The sequence below is a fragment of the Lissotriton helveticus genome, chromosome 7 (genome assembly GCF_964261635.1).
Source record: "Lissotriton helveticus chromosome 7, aLisHel1.1, whole genome shotgun sequence".
Lineage (NCBI taxonomy): Eukaryota > Metazoa > Chordata > Amphibia > Caudata > Salamandridae > Lissotriton > Lissotriton helveticus.
This window is the reverse complement of record NC_136068.1, coordinates 82,561,165-82,585,850: the sequence shown is the minus strand read 5'-3', so window position 1 is coordinate 82,585,850 and position 24,686 is coordinate 82,561,165. Positions and strand designations below refer to the sequence as shown.

Below are 24,686 nucleotides of genomic sequence, written 5' to 3'. Positions count from 1 at the left end.
TCCGTTTCTAAAAAACACGAAAGACCCAAAACTGTAGCAAATGCAGACATACCGAATTTGTGTACTAAACTCACCAACAAACATTGACATGCGTATAAAACAATACAAGACAACACTGAAGGATTAAAGAAGAAAGTTAATCCACCCGAAAACTAACTGACAATCAGAAACATTATAACTAAACGTGCGACACTGGTTATAGCAGTGTATATTGAACTAAATGCAGAAAAACAGCCTACACTTTAACTGTAATAATACTAAGAAAATAGAGACTAATTTATTTTATATGTGCACATAAACCCAGCTGCTCATTTTATCGACCGCAGAAACATGAGAGGCTGCGTCGGCCCTAAGGGTCTCCAGCGTGTTAACTGCATATCACAGGTAGATCGGTCGTCAGCGCTTTAACCCTCTGAGCTAGCTTTATTAATCCAGCTATCAGCAAACAACAAATTGCACATTCATGAACTGTACATATATTGTGGGAGTAACCCAACATCATTTCTTGGCCTTTCATCATGTATAATTTACGTGTAATCTGGGGTCATTTGAGCACAAACACTAGTACAGATGAGTGGAAATAAATAAAAAAGCCCTCTGCTTGCATGCTACTTTCGCGGCTCCTTTGATGTGCGTCCATTTGCCACCAGCCACTTAGCCACTTAGCCAATTTGTGTGCAGGCGCCGCCTCTGCTGGCGCGCGCCGCCTCTGCTGCCAGGCTTCAGCACACCAGGCTGCACACCCCTCACCCCCCAGTCACTTCATCCGCGCCCATTTCACACGCGCTCTGCAGGTCATAAACAGGACCATCTGCTCCACTCCCAGCACTGCATGACCATCTTCAAAGCAAGCTTGTAACACGAGCTGCCCTCAGACGTTCCAAGACACACACTTTTAATGCTTCTGAGGTCGATAACATGAGCCCCGTTGCATTGACACACACTGCCCTCACACACACAAGTTACTGTCACACACACACCCTCAACCCCTCACCCTCAATCCCTCACCCTCACCCTCACTCACCCTCACTCACCCTCAACCCCTCAACCCCTCACCCTCAACCCCTCACTCATCCTCACTCACCCTCAACCCCTCACCCTCACTCACCCTCAACCCCTCACCCTCACCCCCTCACCCTCCACCCTCACTCACCCTCAACCCCTCACCCTCACTCTCCCTCACCCTCACTCACCCTCAACACCTCACTCACCCTCAACACCTCACCCTCAACCTCAACCCCTCACTCACCCTCACCCTCACTCACCCTCACCCTCCCTCACCCTCACCCTCACTCACCCTCACCCTCCCTCACCCTCACTCACCCTCAACCCCTCACCCTCACTCACCCTCAACCCCTCACCCTCACTCACCCTCAACCCCTCACCCTCCCTCACCCTCAACCACTCACCCTCAACCACTCACCCTCAGCCACTCACCCTCAGCCACTCACCCTCAGCCACTCACCCTCAGCCACTCACCCTCAGCCACTCACCCTCAGCCACTCACCCTCAGCCACTCACCCTCAGCCACTCACCCTCAGCCACTCACCCTCAACCACTCACCCTCAACCACTCACCCTCACTCACCCTCACCCTCACTCACCCTCACCCTCACTCACCCTCACCCTCACTCACCCTCACCCTCACTCACCCTCACCCTCAACCCCTCACCCTCACTCACACTCAACCCCTCACCCTCACTCACACTCAACCCCTCACCCTCACTCACCCTCACTCACCCTCACTCACCCTCAACCCCTCACCCTCACTCACCCTCAACCCCTCACCCTCACAGAGTGTAATAGGTCTCAGACCATTTCAGTTACAGCTTTAAGAAATGTTTATGGCTTTTTTTATTTGTAATTCTTTAACATTGGCTACAGGAAACAAAAATGCTAAACATTTACAAAAAAAAACCATAAACAATTCTAAAAGCACTAACTCTAATGGTGCGAGACCTATTGCATTTCCAATGCTTGTTTAACGTTCTATTATGTAACATATCTCTCATGTAACCTAACTGGTTCTATTGTACAGCGCTCTGGCACCTTCAGGTAAAGCCCGTGCTATATAAAAATGCCTCATATAAATAAATAAATAAACAAATGTGTATTTGTAATACGCACGACCCCGCAAAGGTATCCTGGCGCTGAGCAGGTGTGTGTGATAGTCTAACTCTGCCTATGGAAGGTTGGTTAATTGAACGCCTCAAGTAGTCCATAAAGTCTGATAAACATACAAGTCAGAACAGTATCTGTTGTTTAGTCCTTTTCCGTGTCACAATTAGAGACACAAGGGAAATAGTAGCCAAACAACGTCTAGTTCCGGGGTTAGAGTGCCTCAGCATGTTCGAACTTTTCATCATGCTGATTTCGACAACCAATGCTGCAACAGTAGTATAGTAAGAACAGAAAACTTTTAAAATACATTTTAGCAGCAGGCATTCAAGGAAGTAGCAAATAAATAGTTAAGTATCAAATTTAATAAGACCACATTCCAACTGTTCAAAATGTGATAATTCTTGATTATTTTTGCATTAACTGATACGTTGAACAGTGGGTGGAGCTGAGAACAATGATACGATATTTAATAATAATATAACGTCGACGGAGCCAGTGCACTATTGATGGTGCATTCCAAGATGGCGGCTCCTTAGCAGCCTTCGAAGGCGTCGCTTTCAAACCCGTTTTCTGTGTCGATGACGAGGTGCCGGCGCACGAGAGTGATGTCAGGAGAGTCACACGTGTTGCTGCTGGAGAGCTGAACCGGAGGGAGGACTGAAGAACTGACCTAAGAGCTCCGGGGGGCCCGAGACATCTGACATTCAGAGGTGAGGGTGTAAGATATGCACCTCTGTTTGTGCGTATGGTGGAGCCTTTGCCAACAGAGTTCACGCAAGCGTTGAGCCAGTGGGCATCCCTTGCATCCATCTCCTGTGTGGGCATCCATGGATCCCCTCCCCAACACGGACTGCAGTACCTATGCAGCTATAAGAGGAGATTACATGTTACTGCCGACTGCTCTTCTCCCCACCTTCGAATTGGGTGTACTATTTTATTATTCTGTTTTATATAGCGCTTTAAGTACAGGAAAGCGCTGGAGCACTTTACGTAGAAAAGAATCACACAAGTGTGGTATGTTGCGCCAGCTTTACATATTTAATGACTGTTTATAACCAAGAACGGAGTGGCACACGTTTTATAGAAGGATGAACAAAATAAACATGGCTCTATATCCTGTCGTTATTAAACAACTTTTAACATCTCCAAGAAGAGGCGTAAATGGAACCAAGAGAGAAGTAACTTTGGAGGAGGGTAGGGCTTTAAATTAGATGAAAAAAACAGGGAGTGGGGAGGAGTTTTCAAAGTGACGTGACCGAAGTGCTTATGTGTGACATTTCCTACACTATGTTTGACACTTTGTGTGGCACAAGAATAGAGAGAGAAGAGATGGCACAGATCGAAGTGGGCAAAGATCTATGGACAGAGCCCATAAAGGCAAAACAATATATTGGACAAGAGCAGGGTGTGCATGAAGGAAAGGGGTAGAAAGCATAGGGTGGAGACGGGACAGGACCAGACCAGAGAGCAAGGGTAGTATATATGATGGAAGTATACAGCTCTTAGGCAGATGAGATGGGCAGAGACTGCCAGGGCCTGGAATGATGGAGGAGAAGTGCATGTAACACAACATATTTCATCCACTTTTGGGCTGAGATGCCCTGTGCGGTTACTGTGCTTCTTCCCTGTCACCCAGTCAATCAATCAGGGATTGGTGAAGTGCAACTACTCACCCGCGAGGGTGTCAAGGCGGCTCTGTTGAGTACTGGGGTCATCCGAAAAGCCAGGTCTTGAAGTCCTTCCTGAACTGGGGCAATGTGGAGGCTAGGTGGAGGAGGAGGTCATTACAGGCCTTGGCTGCGAGGTAGAAGTATTTTCCTCCCATTTTGGTCTTGTAGATGCGTGGGACGGTGGCCAGAGAGAGGTTGGCTGATTGGAGGTGTCTTTTGGGTGCGTGGAAGGAGAGTCTGTTGTTCAGGTATGTTGGCCCGGTGTTTTGAAGGGCCTTGTATGTGTGGGTGAGGAGTATGAAGGTGGTTCTTCTTTCAATGGGGAGCCAGTGGAGATCATGGAGGTGTTGGGTGATGTGGCTGCAGCGGGGGATGTCAATGATCAGTCTGACTGTGGCGTTCTGGATGGTCTGGAGTTTGTGAAGGAGTTTCTTGATTCCGGCGTAGAGAGCGTTGCCATAGTCCTGTCTACTACTGATGAGGCCATTTTCTGGATTCTGATGGGATCCAGCTGTTCGTCCTTCGAAGCATGTGGAGGGTGTTGAAGCAGGTCGATGATACGAGGTTTGTCTGGCAGTTCATTGTGAGTGATAAGTCTAGTATGATTCCCAGGATTTGTGCGTGGTCCGTCGGGGTGGGGGGATTTCCGCGGGTGGAGGGCCACCTGCAGCCCAGGATGAGGACTTCTGTTTTCTCGCAGTTGAGTGTCAGGCAGCTGTTCTTCATCCAGGTGGCGACAGCTTTCATCCCTTCTTGGAAGTAGTGTTGGGTTGGTTGGTGAGGGAGAGGATAAGCTGGGTGTCTGCATAGGAGACGATGTTGAGCCTGTGATTTCTGACAATGGTTGCAAGGGGGGCCATGTATATGCTGAAGATGGTAAGGCTGAGGAAGGAGCCCTGGGGCACTCCACAGTTCGTCTCTGTCTGTCGTGAGGGGGAGGGCGGGAGTCTGACTGGCTGAGTTCTGCTGGTGAGAAATGAACATATCCAGTTGAGGGCCTTACTGCGGATGCCGGCATTGTGGAGTCTGGTGGCTAGGATGCGGTGTGAGACGGTGTCGAAGGCAGCCAAGAGGTCCAGGAGGATGAGGGCTGCCATTTCGCCCTGGTTGAGGAGGGAGCGGATGGCGGTGGCTGCGGGTAGGACAGTCTCAGTGCAGTAGTTGCTGTGGAAACTGGATTTGAAGAAGTCCAGGACGTTTTTGGTTTCGATGAAGTTTGTTAGCTGAGTGTTGACGGCCTTTTCAATGACTTTGGCTACGAATGGAAGCGGGGAGATGGGCCTGAAGTTTTTGGGGTCTGCGGAGGGGCTTGACTTCGGCGTGTTTTCAGTCAGGGAAGGTGGTGGTCTCGAAGGAGCAGTTGATCGTCCGACTTAGTTCGGGTGTGCTGGCCGAGGCGGCTCTGTGGAAGATGTGGGACGAGCAGGGGACTTAGGCTGCTCAACTGTCACTACTCACTGTCGAACTGCCGCCCACAGAGGTGTGACTGTTGCCATGTTGAGAGACTCTTCGGGTCAGGATGGGAGCCTGTTGATAATTGCCGGCAACAAACTAAGACAGCTGCGGATGTCTGATGGTGCCTGGCCTTGAAGTAGAGTTGCCACCTGGCTAGTTTTCTACTTGTATGACCGATATTTTACTGTACCACCCGGTATAAAATTAGAACACAAATCACAAAAAACTAGTATTTTCCCGCTCATTAGTACATAATATATACAGCAGGTATAATGATGAAAGCACTTTAAATGTGCTTTAGTGCTGTCTGTAATGATCCCTGACTGATGCTTAAAATAAACAAAACCAGAAAAGTTACGTTAAAAGTGAGTACATATGGCTTTACGTGAACATGAACGAACGTTAATAGCTTGTATATTTTTTTAAATGCTTGCAATCCGACCTGAGAGTTGCTAGCGGCTCCATTCTGATGCCAGACACCGACAATAGAAAAACACTGTGCATACAGTATTAAAGTTTGTTGTGATCATCATGCCGGCGCTCATAATTCTCCGACTCTGGCGGCATTCAGAATCCTGCCCGAAGCCGCCAAAAGGAAAGGTTACAGTCAGTGACACTGGAGGTGGCACCAGTTGCTGGAATAACACCCCCGGATAAATCACATAGTCTACTAACTAGCACAGAAAGAACTACCTACTAAAGGCCCAGTGACAGACAGGCAGTTGTGGCAGGGTTTCAGCTGCTAATGAATACAGTCCGCTGAGCCCAGTCCCTGCGGCATGAGCCCAAGGACGTGAGCAGTTCTGAGTTGAAGGCTGCTAAAATTATATTATAAACGTTCTTTTTAATCAACATGTCAGTCAATATTTATTAGCACACTAATATGAGCGGCCAATACAAGTCTTGCACCACCGGCTGCACAGCACTCAATGCTGTTCTGCTGTAAATGCAGATCCAACGGTCTTGGTCCCTCCCTGCTTTTCCCTTAGAGTGCGCAGGTGTTCAAGGCACTTAATGCATTTTAATGCGGTGATGCGGACCACCACATTAAAATTATTTACACTAACGCTTGATGCGTGGTACTTAGCAGGGCTGAGCATGCTTCCTACTCCCGCCTAAAGGGTTTTGTTAGGTGTAGCGTAGCCATCACCTCCTTGATTTTACAAAAAATATTATGTAAAATATACTTATAGGCCAGCTCTCTTCATCTATTCGTCTGTTATTGTGTCATTAACATTTCTTCCATCCTCTACAGCATGGAGCACTGGGTCAATCTTCTTCAGCAATTGGCTAATGTCACTGTGAGTGATGCCATAATACCCTTTTACTGGGAGCACAACTGCCCATAGAGAAGTACTCTTCTGTGCTGTGGACTATTTTGACAATGTGTGGTTTTTGAGAGCAAACATCTTTTTGCTTTTAACTAGTGAGTTTTTTTCATATTGGTGAGGGCCCAGCATTTCTCCCAAAAATAGTTTTACAAAAAGCATACAAAATATGTGTTGAAAAACCAAAAGGCCGGCAGCCAAAGCCAGACCTGTTTGTGAATGTCTTCTGAATACTGTGGTATTCTTATCACGGAATTTCCTGCAGATAATATCAGTTATGTTTGCAGGCTGGAACGCGTTATTGCCCATTTTATGAAACGTGTCCGTTGTGGTCTATCAGATTTACAGAACAATGTGATACCATCTCCTTATATAAATCTGCTTACCAACTCAATCTTGTCTGGTACTCCTATTCCCAATTCTTGGAAAATAGCAGAAATAGTCCCCATCTATGAAAAGGGGGACAGAGCAAAGCCGGCTAGTTATAGGCCTATAAGCCTTATTGAGTCTCTCCAGAAACTTTTTTGGAAGCAAATTTTAGGAAGGATGCATGATTGCATCCTAGAGTTTCTAATTCTGAGTGATTTTCGAGCTAACTTTCGCGCAAAAATTAGTACTCTGGACCAGGTCTTTCGCCTCCTTTGCATCTATTGAAAGGAAGTGGCAGTCAAGGGAGGTAGCTTTACTTGGCATTTGATTTTTTTGGTGGGAAATCTTTTTAATAAAGATAAACCGAAAAAAACAAACAAATAAACAATACATTACGGTAATCAAACATTCCAAAGAGCTCAGTACACAGTACAAATATATAAGAAGGTGTTGGTAAATATTACAAAAAAAACCACGTCATTATTCCACATTTAGAGTATTTAAAGATCTTCATCTTCCACCCCTAGGGAGGGAGTGAGGACAACAGGAGCGCACAACAAACCTCTGTCTTCGTTCCATAGGCCCCATATTTTGGTCCATTTTTGTCGCCAATCCCTACTTTCATAAACCACCCTCTCAGCCTGCATGCGCCAATCCATATCAGACTACCAATCCTTATAACACAATTGTACCCCACCCCTCTATGTTCTAGCTATGTTACGCTTTGCCGCCATGCAGCCCAGTGTAACCCACATCTTCTCGGCACGTGAAAGATCACTTGCGTCCAAAATATTAAGGAGACCCTGCCGGGGGGAGCCGTCTATAGTAGAGTTACAGATACGAGACATACACGCGACCACTTTTTCCCTATATTTTTGAATGGCTGGGCAGTACCACCATCGATGTATATAGGTACCATCCCGCCCACACCCACGGGGGCAGGCAGGGGATCCCATCACGCCCATCTTAACCAGTACCGAGCTGGTATAGTATGTCCGATGCAATATTTTTAACCGTATAAGTCTGAATCGAGATCGAATCCACCTCTCAGGGGGATGCCAGTGCCTCTTTCCAATCATCATCGTCCAAATCCCCAATATCTTCAGCCCACTTTGCATGCAATTTCCCCATGGCATCCGAAGTATGATTGAGAATCTTCCGGTAAGTCAGTTAGATAGCTTTCTCCGGCAGATAATCGTCCAACAGTCTGTCCTCCAGAGGCGAGAAAACCGGAACCTCCGAGTCCTTGGGTATGGCTTTACACAACGCATTTCTGGCATGAAGGTAACGGAAAGTTTCTCGCTCGTGTAATTGGTAGTCTCTTTGTAAAGGGAATCGCCCTATTCCTTGCCCACATATCGCGGACTGTCGAGAGACCAATCAAGTCCCATTTATCAAATCCTGGCTGTCTGGATAACATACCCAAGTGGCCGGACTCCAGCAAAGGAGTAACTTGTGTTATTTTGTCTTTCCACCCCAGAGCCCGCGTTGCCTTGTGCCAAAAGTCTACCGTGGTTGAGGTAGGAGTGAACCTGGGTCATGTCTCGTACCCCCATAAAGTGCCGTAAGATATGTGCCAGGTAACATATTATGCTGATCCATTCTATACGCAGGGTCGACATGGGTCGGTGGACCCACCTTTTTAAGACCACTAGCTGCGATGCCCAATAATACGACCTAATATCGGGTATGGCGATACCACCATCGCACCAGCTCTTTGTCAATTTTGTATGGGCGGGGGACCGCCTTATCCCAGAGCAAGGCCCCCACATCCGAGTCAATCAATTGGCAATATCGCGGTGGGACTGAATATGGTACTTTCTGTAGGACATACAAAAAAGCGGGAGAGCCATCATCTTGTGGAGGGACGCTCTACTTAACAATGTGAGCGGTATTGTTTTCCAATGGCTTATGTCTGCCTTGAGGTAAAGCAAGGGGGGCAATAGATTACGCTTGTAAAAGACAGAGAAGTCCGGTGTGATGTAAATTCCTAAATATTGGAAGCCATCAGTCACTATGTGGGCCTTACATCCCACCGGTAGCACCGGTGGAACACCACTCTACACATATATCAAGGGCTTGTCCCAATTAATATTGTACCCGGAGTATTTTTGGAATTGTGCAAAGATATGTAGGACGAGTCTCAATGAAAAGGGAGGTCTGGCCAGGTACAACAGAATATCGTTGGCATAAAGAGAAATCTTATCGAACCATTCAAGTGACCAATTCAGGCCTCTAATAAGTGGGTCTCCTCGTATCCAAATCGCAAGGGGCTCCAGGGCTAGGGCGAAGAGTAGGGGCGAGAGCAGAGAACCCTGTCTCGTACCCCTCTCCAAGACAAAGGAGGCAGAACACGCACCATTTGCGGAAACTCTAGCCAAAGGGGCGGAGTAAAGAAGGCGCACCCAAGATAAAAATCGCCCTCTGAATCCATATCGCTCCAATACAGCGAAAATAAACAACCATTCTATCATGTCAAAGGCCATTTTAGAGTTGAGGGACATTATGATGGAATCTTCTTGTATCGTGGTGGCCCTGCTCAACACGCTATATAACCGTCTGAGATTCAATGCTGTATTCCTGGTGGGCATAAAGCCAGAATGAGCGGGTGTAATAATTTGAGGAGCCATGGGGAAAGATGTGCCAGCAATTTAGCTAGGATTTTAACTTCGGGGGCTAATAAAGAGATGGGTCGATAAGAGCTGCATTCCTCAGGGGGTTTCCCCTGTTTGTGGATTACCACAATACTGGCTAGCCGTTACGATTCAGGCTAAACACCTTTAATCCCACTCTCATCATACATTCTTACTAAGAATGGGGCAATAGTATTAGCGGTAGATTTAGATAACTCAATAAGCCCACTCGGACCCATGGCCTTGCCGATCTGCATAGAGCCGATAGCTTTCGGCAACCTCTTCAACTGTAAACGCTGCCTCCAGGCTCTCAACATCTTGGGCATCTAGAACAGGTAACGGCAAGGTTGCCAACAAATCTGCTGATTCGACTTTAGTGGAGGAGTGCCTGGATGTATAGATTTGTTGAAAATGACTGGCGAAGGCACCTGCGATCTCGGCTCTATCCTGTCACACTTCGCCTATCTGGACCCCCCACCTGTTAGCCAGTTCTATTTTGTCTAACCACGCCAGTAACTTAATAGCCTTATACCCTATGGCATGAATACGATGCTGGGTGGCTCGATGCTGATTCTTCTGCAACATCCCTATACTCTTTTTGTTTTATGGATAGTTTATGTGCAGTCACAGGGGTATTGGAGGCCACCAATTCAGCCTCCAGTGCGGTCACCTCCATTTCTAAATCCTCCAATTGTTTGCGCTTTTCCTTCCTATGACTCGCAACTGCTGCCTCCCCTTCACCCCGGATAACCACCTTCTAGTACGTGGCCTTTTTTGATCTACGGTCTGCCTTTGATCTAGTCCAGCAAGCCTGCCTATGGAGAGTTTTAAAATAGTTGAGCCTACCGAGAAACCTTTTAGATGTTTTAATCAGATTACATTAATCAAACACAGCACAGGTGCGGTGGGGGGAGGGCAATAAAGTCACAGAAATCTTCCCAGTACTGCGTTGAGTGAGACAGGGATGTGTGTTAGCCCCCCCCCACACTTTTTACTCTTTTTATTAATGGTGTAGTTGACTTTTTAGACAGAGATGGGTGTGATGCTCCAAAAATCGGAGCAAGAAGAGTTCCTGCTCTTCTTCTTTTCGCCAATGACACCCTCCTAATTTCTAAATCCCTGCAGGGTCTACAACAACTCTTGAACAATTTTATCAAGTTTTGCGATGAGCTAGTTGATACATTCGATTACTTAGGTATTCGCTTAACCTCAATAAAAACACACTGGACCGCCTACATTGAGAAAGTGCAACTACAATTAATTCAACAGACTGCTCACATTACTAAAATTCAGAGGTAAACCCTGTCCAGGCAGCTAGCACCAGCTTTGGAAATCTATAATACCAAGGTTCTAGGGGGGGTCCTTTATGGAGCATAACTCAGGGGCACGGGCAATACTAATTGTCTACCTCTCAAAATCGCTTTCTTAGATCCTTGGTTGACTTACCTTCTAGTACTAATTGTACTCTTGAAGTTCCCCCAAGGTAATTTCGATCCCTTTGTTCAGATCTTTAAGGGATTTACTGGGTAGGCTTGGGACGGAGGGGGTTTGGTCAAACCCGTAAAGTCTGGGCATCACACCAAGGGCCATGCTGTATCCACTCTGTGGGCTTACAGTCCTCCCAGCTCTTTTGATTGGTAACTTTGAGTGTCCTTTGTGAAGCCTTGCTTCTAAGTGGTAATTTGTTCACATATGTCCCTCCTTCTCATGTTGCTACCGCCCACAGAGCATGCCTGTAATACTTATAGGCTTTCTCCTGTCTGCATTTGTGTTTATGTGCACTATTTTTTAAATTTAGGTTCAGGCATTTGAGCTTGGAAGGGGCTGGGCCTTGCAGCTGCGTGGCGCAATGCGCCGCAGGCACTAGGGCTCTCCGGTGACGTGCAGTTTGGTCGGCGTGCACTGCTGCTCTGCACTTGCCTCAAATGCCTATCTCCTGTGTAGGAGCGACTTTTTCCATCTGTAGTTGCTCCCTGTGATCCAGATATATTGGGAGGTTTGCGCTCTGCTTGTCGTGTCTTCTGTCCTTTGTGAGCGTGACTTTATTTACACTTTCCTCTAGTTTAGTTCTGTGAGGGCAGCATCATACACAATGAGAGGTCTGAGCCTCAGCACCGTGTTAATGGGGTATCTGCTTGCCTGGCTTCCCTTGTGAGAGGGGCTGAGTTACTTGTAACTCACTGCTGTAATTATGTGATGCAAGCATCAATTCCACACATCTGTCCAACATGACAACGGATCAGTGTAACAGGCATCAACATCTTAGGAACTGTTGCATGATCATAGCCGTTTTCTGGGACATGGAGAATTGTCAGAGTAGTGGCCTTGGAGGGATCAGTGATTCCAATGCCTGTGTCTCTTATATTTTGTGTGTAGTAAAGAGGGAATGGTCAGCCATGTCTAAGGACTCTGGATGCATTCACATAGTGTTATTCAAGGGTTAATATCAATGTGCCTCTTCAGTGGTATGTGCATGTGCCTTGAAGAGTGGCCCTTTTATTTTTTGCTCAAGGACACCTAGATGGCAAAGCCCCCCCACACAAAAAAAATCCTTTACATGGTTTCTTGCACAGCATTCACCCTCCTCATTCTCCCGAGGTATTTCCTAAGCTCATCATCCTTCCAATGCAAATCACGGGAAAATGTGAGTAAAAGGTATATTGTTGGTTGTATTGAGCTCCTTACCTTTTGATGTTCTGCTTTCCTGGCCACTGTATACAGTTGCATTGATGCTCTGTGTAGTATTTGCTATGTCAAGCGCACAACAGCCCAGCTGTAGCTGCTCCCCACTAAAAAAACTCCCAAATATGCACAAGTGATATATAGTGCTAGACAGTAGCAGTCAAGTTGTTGATTACTTGCAGCAAGCAGGAGAAGCATAGTTGAATGCCTTGCTGTTTAATATAAGTAAAAGACTTTATCCCCCTGCTCCTCCCTCTCTGGACCAAGATCATCAACAGCTCTTTACAACAAGGCCACATTCCAGACTCCCTTAAGGTGGGGCAAGTCACGCCTATACTCAAGAAACCTACAGCTGATCCGTCTGACCTAAACAACTATCGGCCCATCACCAATATCCCCACACTGGCCAAACTGCTGGAGAAATGTGTCCAACTCCAACTGACAAAACACATTGATCAATTTGACCTCCTCAACCCTCATCAATCAGGCTTCAGAGCGAAACATAGCACTGAAACAGCTATGACACACATAATTGATGACGCCCTCCAAATTCTGGATCGCAATGAGACCTGCCTCCTCATCCTTCTTGACCTCTCGTCTGCATTTGACACGGTCAAACATGAGAATTTGCTGGAGCTGCTAAGTACTAGAATGGGGTTATCGGGAACTGTTCTCAAGTGGTTTTCGTCATTCCTTCACAACCGGTCTCAGAGGTTCAAGATCGACAATGTGCTATCTACACCTGTGCCTGTAGATCTAGGTGTTCCACAAGGATCCACCCTCTCCCCTACACTGTTCAACCTCGTTATGGAACCGCTCGCCACCTTGCTTCAAGCATCCAATGTACAATTCCATATGTACGCCGATGACACACAACTCTATCTAAAGTTACTCTCCCCGGAAGATATCATACATCTGAATTCCACGCTTATTAACACCCAAACTTGGCTGGCCGATAATCACCTCAAACTAAATGCTCTGAAAACTGAGTTCCTACTCATCTCACCCCCGGCGAAAATCTCCACCACCCAAACCTGGCTCAACAACCTAACAGCACTCATTGTCCAACCTACCATCGTGGACTCGGCGAAATCCCTAGGCATCACACTCGACGCCAAGCTCAACATGCAGCAGCACGTCAGCAAAGCCACAAAAGCAGCTAATTTCCAAATTAACACACTGAGGAAAATTAAACCCTTCCTCCCGGCCAAAGACTTCCAAACTGCTGTACAAGCTTTAGTCATCCCTCGAATAGACTATGGAATTGTGGCCCTCAGCGGTCTCCCGCTATCAACAACAGCACCCTTAAGAGCCTCCCTGAACGCTGCCGCGAGACTCATTACTGGCTCTAGAAAGCATTCGCACATATCCCCAGACCTAAAGTCTCTAAAATGGCTGCCTTTTGAAGCCAGAATACAGCTAAAAATTGCAGTTATGACACACGCGGCCGTGCACCACAAAAGCTCAAAAGCTGTCTATATCAGGAGGTCCGAGATCCAATAGGAGCACAAAAAATCTTCTCCTGAAACCTCGTAGATTCCGGAAAGTGAAAACTTACAAGCGCTCCTTCTCAGGGATGGCTCCCCGGATCTGGAATGCGCTCCCTCCTGAAACCAGGCTGATCTCCTCCACTGCACTCTTCAAGAAAGAGGTGAAAACCATCCTTCTGGCCAAGATCTCCTGATCGTTATAGATGTTGGTACAGAGACTCTGCATTGCTTTGTATCACTGCTCACCCTATCCCCTGGCACTATATTCTACTTGTTGGGGGCACTACTACGCTACTCTCTTACTACCGACCAAGATATGATACACGTTGGTTTACTGATCCACCTGTACACCTCTGTAGTGTGATCAATGACCTGTGCTGTTCCTATATTACTCCCTTACCTGATTGTATATGGATTGGTTTTATGTATGTTTTTATTATCCATGTTATTACCATGTTATTGACTATTATACTGTCTCCCATTATCTCTGTTGACTCCTACTGCCCCTTCCCTGTCTTTGTGAAGCGCTCTGATATCTGTAAGGATCCTGTTCGCGCTATATAAAACTTTGAATAAATAAATAAAGAAAATAAATATACCACTTAAAATTATTGTCTATGAAATCCTATAACCCTGTAGATATTCGTAATCCTTCATTTTCCTTGGGTAGTAATGTTAGTGTGTATATAGGGAGATAATTCACTGAAGTATGAAAAATGTATACTGCGTGCACAAAATAGGCTTCTCCCAATGATGATCTGCTATGTTTGTTCGAGATAACTCATTTATTTCCCCACAGTAAATATACTATTTATTTCCCTTAGAGGACATACTTCAAAATCTGTTTTCTACTTCCTTCAGCCAATTGTCTACAATTGCTAAGTTTTTATCTGTTAGAAAAGTGTATTAAATGCAAAAGATACTGCAAGACTCCTGACAAGAAACATGGTCAGTTTCCATTTGACAAACTCCTATGGCACATGAAAAGAATATCTCTCCATGTGAGACTGCTGCATGAGCTTCCCCGCTATTGCCCCCCTGCTTTCTGGGTGGGGTTGCAAGGAATCACAGTGGTGGCCAACCCACATGCATGTTTACTAATTCAGTGCTATACATTAAACCTTAATGCACAGAACACGCTCCCACCACATTGCATGAGCCTGCCTTTGTTTTGCCTTTGTCTTACAGAAGCTTAAAATCAATAACCAAGACTTAATGCTTTGCTAATGCGTTTCGGTGATTGCAGCACTGGTTCTCTTCCTGAGAACTTTTCTCTTAATCAGCCCAAGCTGTCTGCTGCAGAAATCGTTTCAGTTATGCAGCTATACAGTTTTTTAGGGGGAGCCAGCCTAGCTGGACAAAAGGCCCCTGGATCGTGCCACTTAGTATATTCCATTTGGTAAAAACACCTGTCTGTGATAACGCTAAATATTTCTGTAGTGCACCTCAAACTGAGTTTGCTCCTCTCATGTCCTAGTAGGCGTAATTGTATGTTTTTGTTTTGCCAAGCAAGCAAAGTGATTCGATGCTTCCTGTACAAAATAAGGCAAAATTCTCCCACTGCCTTAAAGGTTAGAAAATTAAGTAGTGGTTGCAAAAAAAAAATGGGCGAATTTTGTCAGTTCGTGACAGCAGGGCCAAAGAAACATGACAGCATTATGCTAATGATACCGGACTACCCCCCCACAATACTGACTGACTATACACCTACACTACTGTAGAACAAGACAAAAAACAAACTCCAATACCTCTCTCAAAGGAGAGACCTATTGACTTTGCCAAAGCTTGTCATGTGTTTAGTGGTCCCCTAGAGCAGCGACCAAATACCTCAATCCACTGGTCACCATTTTAGCATCTGTAAGGACTACTTTTTTAGGTCGAGCATTCGAGACCTCTTGTATATACTTTAGTATATACTTATATATTTTAGTATATACTTATGTGAATGTACTTTGTGGGCTCTGGAGATCGGCCATAGGACTTGTCTGCTTCCGCTTAGGAACTTTGTTTCTGTTCAGCTGCCTCTATTAAACTTTCTTAATAGAAAACGACCAGCAGAGGTCAGTAAAATACCAGAATCACTTTAGCAATCTCTAGATTCCAGTCCTAGAAATTGTCTTCCACAAGCACCTGTAGACAATCATATTTTTTTCAAATTTTGTGTTTTCAGTGATATGACCACTGAAGGCCCTGATTTTATATTAAAAACAGAGCTTTCGACTATACCATTTCCTGCTGAAAGGCAATATTTCTCTCCATGTGTTCCCATACCAGGCGTGTCACGCAGTTTGGTGCTTACTTTCCATCCATGTTAAAGAACAGTAGATGTTTCAGTACCCAGGGTAATGTGCTGCATAGCTAAATACATATAAGGTCCCGAAGGCGAGACAGACGGCATTGCAAATGCTCGTTCTTTCTTGAAAAGTAATTCACACAATTGGTTATATTTTAACCAGCGCCGCTCTGTTTTTTTAAACAGGCCTGTAAATCGTGTTTTTAGGTCTCACCCGAGCCAGCGCATACGCTGCTCTGGTGAGACTTTTAGTAATTGGGCTTCAAAAAGCCGGCCACACGCTTTGTGTGGCCTAAAGCGTGCGGTTACGCGCACAGGCGCCATCTGGCTTTCCTCTACCGTCTTGGCTCATTAAGCGCATCGCTCGCGGGCACCCTTACAGCGCGCGTACATCGCAAATCAGCTTTAGTTATTCACTCCTGCACGGCTGCTCTCGTTTCTAGTCTGCAAGCTCGCTGGTACACGATCTGCCATTGTGGGGCATCAAATGGCAAGATTTCACCAGCAGTCTCCTCGACTTTCGGAGTCTGGGCACTGCTGAAGTCTTAGACGGAAGGAGCTTGGTGTATTTGAAACACCCTGAGGTACAGTTTGAGCACCAATAGCCTCTTACAGCACGAAGTCACCTCACAGACTGCACAAAATCCAGACCGTAATTGGTTGCTGTCTTCATTACCAAGGGAGGGCACGCCACCTAGTGGTTACTCTAAAATGGAGCGAACACACTGTTTATCTTTTCCATGGTTTTGGGAAATGCTCTGTTTAAATGATCACTTTGAACCCATTGATCTGGTCCCACGAGGGTTCTGGTATTATTGTAATTGCAGGTTAATTTCAAAAAGGGGGTGGTGATGGACAGAGTATCTGAGTTAATCAGAACACTCCTACCCAGTCAACAGATCAGGGCTTGATCCATCACCGTTTTTTAGCTCACTGCACCATCCCAGTTCAGAACCTGGCTATATGCAAATTAGTCGGCCCAGTGCATCATGGGAACAGGGCAGACCAAACTACCAAGCCAACTCTTCACTGGAAAGGAAACAAGCTTCCGGGGACCGGTTTCTGGCATTACAGCCGTCTTCGGCCCGGCTTGCTTGAATCCTGATGGTGCAGTGAGCAAGGTCCCTGGAAGCTTGTTTCCTTCCCAGTGTAAGAATTGGCTTTTGTAGTCTGGTCTGCCCTGTTCCCATGATGCACTGGGCCAGGGACAGACTAATTTGCATACAGCCAGGTTCTGAAACTGGGATGGTGCAATGAGCTAAAAAACGGTGTTGGATCTAGCCCTGATCTCTTGACTGGGTGAGAGTATTCTGCTTAATTCAGAGACTCTGTCCATCACCACCCCTTGTTGTAAATATTTTTGTCCACCCTAAGCGTGGAAGGGTATACTCAGATGTGAGTCCCTTGCTCATTGCACCATCAGGATTCAAGCAAGCCGGGCCGAAGACGGCTGAAATGCCAGAAACCGGTCCCCGGAAGCTTGTTTCCTTCCCAGTGTAAGAATTGGCTTTTGTAGTCTGGTCTGCCCTGTTCCCATGATGCACTGGGCCAGGGACAGACTAATTTGCATACAGCCAGGTTCTGAAACTGGGATGGTGCAATGAGCTAAAAAACGGTGTTGGATCTAGCCCTGATCTCTTGACTGGGTGAGAGTATTCTGCTTAATTCAGAGACTCTGTCCATCACCACCCCTTGTTGTAAATATTTTTGTCCACCCTAAGCGTGGAAGGGTATACTCAGATGTGAGTCCCTTGCTCATTGCACCATCAGGATTCAAGCAAGCCGGGCCGAAGACGGCTGAAATGCCAGAAACCGGTCCCCGGAAGCTTGTTTCCTTCCCAGTGTAAGAATTGGCTTTTGTAGTCTGGTCTGCCCTGTTCCCATGATGCACTGGGCCAGGGACAGACTAATTTGCATACAGCCAGGTTCTGAAACTGGGATGGTGCAATGAGCTAAAAAACGGTGTTGGATCTAGCCCTGATCTCTTGACTGGGTGAGAGTATTCTGCTTAATTCAGAGACTCTGTCCATCACCACCCCTTGTTGTAAATATTGTAATTGCAGGTGGCATAATGAAGAACATCCTATTTACCTCCACATCGGGCCTGTATGGCCATAATGCACACTGTGTCCATCGCTTCGTGCTGATATCTGTTTCTGTCAGCCTACGTGCATTTCCGGATCTTTCCTGCTCGTTTGCCTAACTAACACAGTTCCACAACCACGAAAGGAAATATTTCTGCTCATGGCAACATACAAGTTGAGCGTGAATAAATCTGGAATCCAAAATACTATTTTGTATTTTTCTCTCAAAAAAGTTATCTGCTTCACATGTGTGATGGATGCCTTTGCTGCTCTCGCGCGGTAATGCTGATAGAATTCCTCCTCCAATAGCGCCAATGCTGGAGACCTTTTTTGACACTGGTGGGCTTCACGCAAAAATGCTCTCTGCAGGTGCTTATCGCCGGGTTGGATTGAACTGTGGCACGGTCCAGCCAATCACCAGAGCAGACCGCCGCGGGGATCCCTTCCCCTCCCGTTTCTTAGTAATCCCTTCAAAAGTCTTGATCCCGCAATAGTTTCACAAGCTATTCTGCTAATTGTCATGCTGCCTTTTGGCGAGGTTCGTGCTATGCAAATGCCTCAAACACATGCATATAAACATTTGTTTTTTACTGAATAACTGCTGGCATATTCAGAGGGAGTCATTCCATGAAAATACATGGCTCGCACAGAGGCAGGATGGGGGTTACTACTTTACGCGCATGCGTGACGACGACGGTCCCATCACCAGTCTTCTCGCTCTAGGAAATGTGTTAGAACGGGTTCCGACTGTTTGCATCTTGGGCCCAGTGCTAGCCAAGCTCGTGATTTTTTTAGTCTTTTTTTTTAGCACTGATATGGAGTCCAACCCTAATCACGTCACTACCCTTGTGCAAATTCTGATATGTAGACTACGTAGTTGGTGATGGTATATCCACATATGTGAGTGTCTAGCCGATTCAGCCTAACCCCATGGCCCCATGATGGATGGGCCAACATTTGAGTAACCAGAGACATAACAAAGTGATTTGGAAGTGGTCCCGGGAAGAACATGGGATGTGATGGGAATGTTGTCAGAGGCCCCTCAGTCGGAAGGGGAGTGATGTATGACAAGCTCTACTGAATTTATAACCACTTGGTTACTGCCCTATTGCTTCTCCCCCACATTCTGCAGAGACAAAGTTGCCATCAGGTGTATTAGCACAGAGGAGGCTTCTGTAAGGAACGTAGAGTACCGCACTGCCTGGCCAGAACACAACATTCACCCAAATATGATGCATCCCTGCGTTCATGGTGTGAACTGAAATCCAGACAGGCAGCAGCAGACTATAAGGCCTCACTCATTCACAATAAACCTTAATGGATGCATCCCTTGATTTCATCTCTCCAGCGCAATGTATGCATTCATCCCTCAAGGTATCTCACGCTTCGCTTTACTGGTAGCTGCTCGTCAAATGTGCCTGCTGACTTTGGTGTAGGATGTAGAGCACATCTAATGAAAGTATTGATCCCACCTTTTACATTCTCTTCCCGGAGATGGGCTTGTCAGCTAGCAAGCTAAGCGTAGTAATAGAGGCAACTGTCCTGTTCAGAGGCATTCACAAGGCAAGCTCAAGTCCTCCAGCAACACTGAGCATGAGTAGTGCTGTGACTGCACATGCTGCCCCCTGGACTAAATCTGAGGTTCAATGAGCTGCATCCAAGTGGTTCTTGCGTGGCCAGGAGATCTCCTTTCCCTATATAGGCCCTCATCGTGGGTGCCCAATGGTGCATCGGATGCTTATCGCAGCGGATACATCCTGACCCCCAGTTGTTCGATAGATATTGCCAGTGCTGAGCTTTGCTTGAATATCGGATACAACCCTTTTATTTTATAGGTTTTTTTGGCACTCTTTAAATTCTGTCAGGTTTGACATGCTGAAAGGTAATAAAGGTACAAAAAGGGGGTGGTGATGGACGGAGCATCAGAACCAATCAAACACTCACACCCAGTCAAAAGATCTGGGTTTGATCCATCACCGTTCTTTAGCCCACTCTGCCACCCCAGTTCAGACATGGTTATATGCAAATCAGTCTGACCCTGTGCCTCATGGGAACAGTCCAGCCCGAACTGCCAAGCCATGCCTTCCCTGGACCGGAAACAAGCTTCCGAGGACCGGTTTCTGGCATTCAAGCCGTCTTCAGCCCGGCTTGCTTGAATCCAGTGGCAAAGTGAGCAAGGGACTCACGTCTGAGCATACCCTGCCACACGTATGGCGGCCAAAGCGGTACAAAAAGGGGGTGGTGATGGACGGAGCATCAGAACCAATAAAACACTCACACCCAGTCAAAAGATCTGGGTTTGATCCATCACTGTTCTTTAGCCCACTCTGCCACCCCAGTTCAGACATGGCTATATGCAAATCAGTCTGACCCTGTGCCTCATGGGAACAGTCCAGCCCGAACTGCCAAGCCATGCCTTCCCTGGACCGGAAACAAGCTTCCGAGGACCAGTTTCTGGCATTCCAGCCGTCTTCAGCCCGGCTTGCTTGAATCCAGTGGCAAAGTGAGCAATTAATCAAGGGCGCACTCCGCTGCAGTAAACTTTGCGCATATTTTACTTGCAACCCCTGCACAAATCGGCGTTTGTTTAGGCATCGCAATTTACTTGGGCACTCATAATCAGGCCCTTAGATGGTCCGTCTTTCTGACCTCACAGACCCGCAGTTTGATGGTTTCATAATTTGGGATACAAGACGCCTCTTTTTCCTGAATACTTCCTTTTGCAGAACACATTGTTAGACCTAGTTCTCATTTGACAAAATCCATTTTCTTTTTGACTTCCCTGACTTACATTTTGTTTTCATTGGTTTTTGCCAATATCTTGCCTTGCGTATATTCTGCACAGTGCTGCAGAAGGGAGAGGGCGAAAAAGAATTTTGTGGAACACATCCAAGTTGTGATGTTACTCATTTGGTTGGCTTTTTGATTTAGCATGTGAAGAACTGAACCATGCAAGTTTGACTGCTGAAGAGCGGTAGGCTTTGTCTTTTCCCAGTTCCACGCTGGGCAAAAGTTGTGTTCTACTACCTTTTCGGGAAGAAAAAGACTTCTTCACTGACTTGTCCTGTTTTCTATTTTTCGCTTGTGTGGGTAGCAACTTTTCTCATATTTCAATATGTTCCACAACATATAGCTGAAACCTTTGAGTACAGACTGTTAATTCTATCGAAAAGGACTACTGCCCGATCTTGAGATTATTTGGTGGCCCTGCCTTTTTCCCAAGAAAGAGCAACGAATTGAAGTTGCTCATACTCTCTCTCCGTCTGCTGGACATTCTTAAGGAAGTGTTCTACTGGCTTCTCAAATCTCACATTGGATCACTAACAGAAATTATAACAAGCATTGGCATAGCCAATAGGTCTCTCCTTTGGGACCTTATAAGTATTTAGTTAGGCAGCATAATATCCTTGGTGCAACAACATCAACTGTTGCATGGTTAAACACTTCTATGGTCCCAAAGGCGAGACCTATTGGCTCTGCCAATGCTTGTTACAGGAGGCGGGGTGCTTGTGCGTGTTCCTAAATACCCTCTTTCCTACTCATTGTGCCCCTTTGCTGTCCCATGCCTCTACCCTTGTCCGCTCAAGGATGTTTTTTTCAGTTCACTTTTCGAGACCTGGCAACTGCTGGGCGCTACCAAGCTGCTTGCTTTCTAATGTTTGCACTTCTGGGCACATTTGTTTTGGAACGCCCACAGACAAACGTGACTGCCATACATAGCAGCATTTGTATTTAGTTATTTGATGCTCCCGCCAAGCGATGTTAATTAGCGTGCTGGCAGCTCCCCATGTCTTTTAATATGTGTGCTAGTGACCGTGCTTTATTTAATCTGTGACTTAATATGCTTGCATCCCTTTAAGCCAACATCGTCCCTCTTTTTAACATTTAAAATGTCCATAGGCATGCGTTAAAATTGTTTTATTTATTGGGGTCAGTGTGGGCCCCGAATCTGCAATTCATAAAGACTACATTTGCGAGCTGACCCTTGGAAAACAGCTCAAATCGGACAGACATTTGAGTAAATATATGTGCAGTTACAGTGGGGATCTGCAGGGAATGTCTGAATCGGAGATAGCTGCATTTCCAGCCACAGAGATGCATGTTTGAGGGGGGACAGCTGCTCCGATCCCCAGGTAAATGCTCGGCTTCTTTCTCTCCCATTAAGAGGTCTGCTACAAATCCTTCTCTGCCCAGCACACGTCTCTTCCTCCCCCCACCCACTGGAGGGGTTTGTGAGGGAGAGTGACCTGTGCCATGCACCTTAAACCAAATCCCTTAGTGATGTTTTTTTCTGATCATGTATACACACATTTTAAGGGTGTAAACCCAGAACCTGCAGTGGCAGTAAAAAGTTTGGGCATCAGAATTGATGCCCTACTGTCCATGACTCCGCAGGTGTCGGCGGTGCTGGGCACATGTGTCAGCCTACTGCGCCAGCTTCGGAAACTATCCTTTCTGTTATCATTCTCTACCCTTAGGCTCGCGGTTTCTGCCCTGATATTGGCTCGCCTGGACTACGGGAACTCTTTATACTATGGCCTACCAAAACATCTCTTAGGCTACAAGTCGTAATGAACGATGCCGCCAGACTTATTTTCAATAAACCCAGGCAAACTCGGGCCACGCCCCCATTACAGGAGCTTCATTGGTTGCCAATTGCCCAAAGAGCGAAATTCAAGAGCCTTTGTATTGTACATAAGGCCATGTATGGCTCAGCTCCAAGCTATATTAAGGAACGACTTACTACCTACGTGCCAAGTAGGGCCTTGCGATCCGCTGAGGCATGTAATTTGGTTTGCCCCCGGTTTAACCTTGCGTCTAAGGGTGGCAGAGCCTTTTCTAATACTGCTCCTCAGGCATGGAACCACCTTCCAGCTAGCCTCAGGAAAGAAACCAATCTTCTCCCTTTCAGGAAGAATCTGAAAACTGTGCTTTTCCTGGAGGCTTGGGGGCCTCTCTGATCGGGTGGCTGTGTGCTTCACTAGTGTTTTGTGTCCGCTGATAGCGCTTAGATACCCCCGGGTGATAAGGCGCTCTATAAGCTTATGATAACATAACATAACATAACAGTTGATTTGTAATCGTATAGTTTGAGAATAATTGTTTAGTGTAAAATCTCAGAAACATATCTAGTGCCTGAGAAGCCCCCAGAAGTGTGCTATATAGTGCAAGGACGTATACAGAACTTTCCAGGTGGAGTATGACTATTCAATCTTCCAACTCCCTCACCTGTCTTTTCATCAATCAATCTGTCTATCCACATGTCTGTCTATGTATAAATCCACCCAGTCACTCGCCTGTCTATCCATCCAGAGGTTAATGAATCAATGTTTCATCCATCCATTTCACCAACCTATCTCTTGAGTTCTCCTTCCGTCTGTTCACCAATTTATCCACCTATGAAACCTTCCATTCACTTGTCCATCAAATGGTTTATGAATCAGTCTATCATCTAATGATCCATTCCACAAAGTTTTAATCTTTCTGCTTGCTTTTGGATCTATACGCCCAACTTAAAATCCATTCACTTGCTGTCCCTTATTCACCCATTTTTCATTAAAAAGACCTATCACACAAGTCTCCTGGAAGTGCCTTCACTGCCAAAATTGCAGCAGAGACACTGGATAGGATGAAATTCTTTCCTCAGGAACACACAGTTCCATTAATGGGGCAAAAAATGCAGAATATCTCTTTATTATATTTTGAGTTTGCGTCCCGACTCCCGAGGACATGTTGATTTCTGTTCCAAGGTCCTTCACAAAAAACGTTTATTAACTTTAACAAATCTGTGAAAGACGTTTGATCATCATCGGAGAGATAAAAGTTGCACCAGCCCAGCTCCTTACTTAAAACCAGTGCCATGTCAGTTGCTTGAGGAATCACAGCAACACATTCTTGACCTCTTAAGTCATCTTGCTCAGGATTTAAATGTATTCGAGCAATACATTTAGTGTTTTCAGGGAGATTGCCAGCCATTTAGGCCGACTAAGTTGTGGATATGGATTATCCCATACAATAACAGGCCATGCCATAGAATGACCGGCCAAACCAAAATGTACAGTGACAGACCATACCATATAATACTATAAAATACCATCATATGCCATACCATACTACACAATGATATGCCATTCCATACAAAGACTGACCATACCATACCATACTATTCAATGGCAGGCCAAACCATACTATAGAATGACATATCATAACATACAGACAGGTAAAAAAAAAAGCATTAACAAAGCTGATAGATCTCACATAGGCGAGACATATTGGCTTTGCCAATGCTTGTTTTTCTTTGTGACTAATTTCTCATATTTAATCAATTTACATGCTGTCTCTGTAATGTGACTGTCATTGTTTTAGAGGACAGTGTTTAAAATGGTGGTATTGCTGAGCTTGTCTTACATTCCAATTTACTATTCTGCACAAATGGTGATGGTCAACAATTGGATATTTTCTCACCTTAAAGGCTTGTTGTTTGCGAGCAGAACATGCTCTCTAGTGAGACTGATGAAAGTAAAATACAAGGGCAAGATTTCAGAAAATCTGACACATGGTG

At 45.9% G+C, this 24,686-nt stretch overlaps 1 protein-coding gene across 1 annotated transcript in view; it reads left to right on the top strand.

Moving 5' to 3' along the window:
- Positions 1 to 2,714: 2,714 nt before the first annotated feature.
- NOP2 (NOP2 nucleolar protein) overlaps positions 2,715 to 24,686 on the top strand; it is a 95,711-nt gene continuing 73,739 nt past the window's right edge. Inside the window, exon 1 of the mRNA XM_078651556.1 lies at positions 2,715 to 2,830. The gene's annotated coding sequence lies outside the window, so the exon portion shown is untranslated. The remainder of the gene's footprint in view (positions 2,831 to 24,686) is intronic.